We start from the raw sequence: 3793 nt of genomic DNA, 5'->3' as shown, positions 1-3793 counted from the left end.
TCGAGTAGGAGCGTTGCTCTACTCTTTCCGTTCAGCAGGTAGCTGGTGAAGGCTGTGTTCTCGCACCCCGCTCCCGCCTACGCTGCATCTGGCATTCGTTATTAACTCAACCAGTGAGCGAGGTGTTCTCTCCCCCGCTCCTGGTCGACGCGCTGCTTCATTCTAGCAGCTGCTGCCTGGCTAAACTGCCTGTTAAATGTCCTTATCTAATCCACTTAGGTGAATGCAGTGCTCGCTCCCGCTCTCTCTGCTGGTAACGTGGTGTAGGACATTTACATCCCTCTCTGTGTTCGGCGTGTAGGAGCATTGCTCTACTCTTTACGTTCAGCAGGTAGCTAGTGGAGGCTGTGTTCTTGCACCCGCTCCCGGTTACGCTGCATCTGGAATTCGTTATCAACTCAACCAGCGAAGGCAGTGTTCTCGCCCCCACTCCTGGTAGGCGTGTTGCTTGATTCTAGCAGGAGCCGCCTGGCTAAACTGCTCTGTTAAATTTCCTTGTTTAACCCAGCTAGGTGCTGGCCTGTCCATCTGTTGCAAAGACTCTGCTGTGGGACGCCTTGGCATCTCCCCAACAGGAAGGACCTCTTGTCTCAGTTGGAGGGTTGGATGTGGCCCCCCGACCCCTGCCGCCTCCAGCTGTGGGTCTGGCCACTGGAGGGCCTACAGTGTCTATGAATGAATACTGGATGACCGCCAGAGTTTCTTGGTCACTCGGAATCTCGTGTTTCCGCGAGAAGATTCCATAGGACTGAACTCGTTGACAACACCGGAACTTATGCCTTCCGGGGTCATACGAGGTCACACGTGACTTTGTTGATATAAATATTCTACCTACGCATGTGTGAGACAGAAGATATCCAGTGCTAAAGCACCGCCTCTGGCGGTCATCCAGTATTTATAGAACCGTAGTTACATACGTAACTATCGTTTTTGCTGTATATCTGTCGTGTATGTGCTTTCGTTGCTGTGTTTTGGCACCACCTTGTGGTGGTTGGTTGACACTGCTGCTTTCTAGTGGTTTATTCGATTCCTGTTGCTAGTAGAACTAACTTGTTTGTTTCCGAGTGTGATCCACCTGTAGCTTGGGTTGTTTCATGAACGGATTTCTGCTCTCTATGGGCTGTGCTTCGTATTTCCCGCTGGTTCACGCATCGTCTGTGAGTGTTATTGTCCAACAGGCTGTGGCTTCATGGGAATATGTTGTATGTAAAATGTTTATGTTTGTAGGAATGCAGTGAGTATTCCTTGCGGTTAATCTACTAGCGGCTAGCTTTTCAGTTTTTGCGCCGTAGCTCATTTAGTGAAGTATTCTGTTTATTTAGCTCGTCAGTCGGGCAGTCAATAATAAACTGTTATGTCCGTATTGTCTTTACAGTTTCACCAAGTAAAGTAAAACTGACAACTGTGCTGGAGTTTTCTTTCAAACGGTTTAACTGGATGGATAGCTAGCTCAGTGCTAGTGAGACCCTTACATACCCTAGGGACCAGAGGGTACAATGGTTGGACATTTACTACCGGCCGCGGTATGCCTAGTGTACAGGGTCATATAACCGACTTAATGCATAGCGGGAAGTCGGTGTTATATAGACATCAACAGAATAAGGTCTAACGGTGATTTAAACTAGTTTATGCGGGGAAAAGAGTGCTCAAAATCGGATTCAACAGGCCATCCACACCGACTCCCATTAAAAGTGATTGAAATGTACAGGAATCTGTCCATTTCAATCACATTTGATGACCCGTCCAGGGTGACTTTCTTCCCCAGGAATTAGTGTCTGAAAGCTGGCTAACATTACTTTAAATACAGTGTGCACATGGCTTTATTACCCATGAAATAGTGTGTGAAAGCTGGGTGACTTTGATGTGAATTTAAGGAAGATATGGCCATTTCATCCACACCTCACGACTCCCATTAAAAGTGATTGAAATGTACAGGAATCTGTCCATTTCAATCACATTTGATGACCCGTCCAGGGTGACTTTCTTCCCCAGGAATTAGTGTCTGAAAGCTGGCTAACATTACTTTAAATACAGTGTGCACATGGCTTTATTACCCATGAAATAGTGTGTGAAAGCTGGGTGACTTTGATGTGAATTTAATTAAGGAAGATATGGCCATTTCATCCACACCTCACGACTCCCATTAAAAGTGATTGAAATGTACAGGAATCTGTCCATTTCAATCACATAAAGTGTTCCTGCAGCTCCTCCATGACGGTAATAATGATTAGATATAATTGCCAGGGCAGAAAGCTCTTTTTAAAAGTGAAAAAACGATTTGAAACCGTTTGAAATGACTGGCGGGTGCTGATGGAAAGCAGGCGGAAATAAATGGATTGTTTACCCAGGAAAAGGTGTTAAAAGGCGGGTAAAGTGTCCCTGCAGCTCCTCCATGACGGTAATAATGATTAGAAATCATTTACAGGGCAGAAAGCTCTTTTTAAAAGTGAAAAAACGATTTGAAACCGTTTGAAATGACTGGCGGGTGCTGATGGAAAGCAGGCGGAAATAAATGGATTGTTTACCCAGGAAAAGGTGTTTAAAAGGCGGGTAAAGTGTCCCTGCAGCTCCTCCATGACGGTATAATGATTAGAAATCATTTACAGGGCAGAAAGCTCTTTTTAAAAGTGAAAAAACGATTTGAAACCGTTTGAAATGACTGGCGGGTGCTGATGGAAAGCAGGCGGAAATAAATGGATTGTTTACCCAGGAAAAGGTGTTTAAAAGGCGGGTAAAGTGTCCCTGCAGCTCCTCCATGACGGTAATAATGATTAGAAATCATTTACAGGGCAGAAAGCTCTTTTTAAAAGTGAAAAAACGATTTGAAACCGTTTGAAATGACTGGCGGGTGCTGATGGAAAGCAGGCGGAAATAAATGGATTGTTTACCCAGGAAAAGGTGTTTAAAAGGCGGGTAAAGTGTCCCTGCAGCTCCTCCATGACGGTAATAATGATTAGAAATCATTTACAGGGCAGAAAGCTCTTTTTAAAAGTGAAAAAACGATTTGAAACCGTTTGAAATGACTGGCGGGTGCTGATGGAAAGCAGGCGGAAATAAATGGATTGTTTTACCCAGGAGAAGGTGTTTACAAGGCGGGTAAAGTGTTCCTGCAGCCCCTAAGTGCCTGATTGTTTCAGAGACCCATAGCCGTGACACAGTGAACCATTTACATCCAAAAGTATCCATTTAAAAGTCATTTGTGTAGGGGGGAAAAGGGTGCAGAGAGAAGCCTGAAAAGTGCTTCTCCAGCACACCACAGAGAGCTCGCAGGTGCTGGAGAGGGGGGAGACAGCTCACAGGCAGGCCCTGGGACCCCTGCAGAACCACAGCTGCTGGGTATCGACAAGGCGGTTTGGCAGTCCGCCTTTCAGCACCCAAACTCGGCCCTGAGACAGCCAGCCAGCCCCCCTCAGCTACAAGGAGCCAATAGCCCTCCAAACTCTTTGCTTACGGCCATACCACTCTGAGCACGCCCGATCTCGTCCGATCTCGGAAGCTAAGCAGAGTCGGGCCGGGTCAGTACTTGGATGGGAGACCGCCTGGGAATACCCGTGCTGTAAGCTTTTGGTTGTTAAATACAGGCACATCCGTGGTGATAAGGACAATATTTATAACCGAAAATAGGCATGCTAACACGTGGGTAGATTAGTTGCAAAGGTCGGGTGGTCTGTTTTAAGTCAGTTTCAAATTAAAATGGGTTCATTCAGAAAGTGATATTTCTGAATAAATAGCACTTTCTGACACATGTCAAACAGACATTCCTATTAAAAGTTATCAATTAGTAGCACGATCG

At 45.8% G+C, this 3793-nt stretch overlaps 1 non-coding gene across 1 annotated transcript; it reads left to right on the top strand.

Moving 5' to 3' along the window:
• Positions 1-3445: 3445 nt before the first annotated feature.
• LOC117442442 (5S ribosomal RNA) lies at positions 3446-3563 on the top strand. The gene has a single exon (XR_004551520.1). It is a non-coding gene; the product is annotated as a 5S ribosomal RNA (ribosomal RNA).
• Positions 3564-3793: the final 230 nt, after the last annotated feature.

Source organism: Pseudochaenichthys georgianus, unplaced genomic scaffold, assembly GCF_902827115.2.
Source record: "Pseudochaenichthys georgianus unplaced genomic scaffold, fPseGeo1.2 scaffold_429_arrow_ctg1, whole genome shotgun sequence".
NCBI lineage: Eukaryota > Metazoa > Chordata > Actinopteri > Perciformes > Channichthyidae > Pseudochaenichthys > Pseudochaenichthys georgianus.
This window is presented reverse-complemented; position numbering and strand designations above follow the sequence as displayed.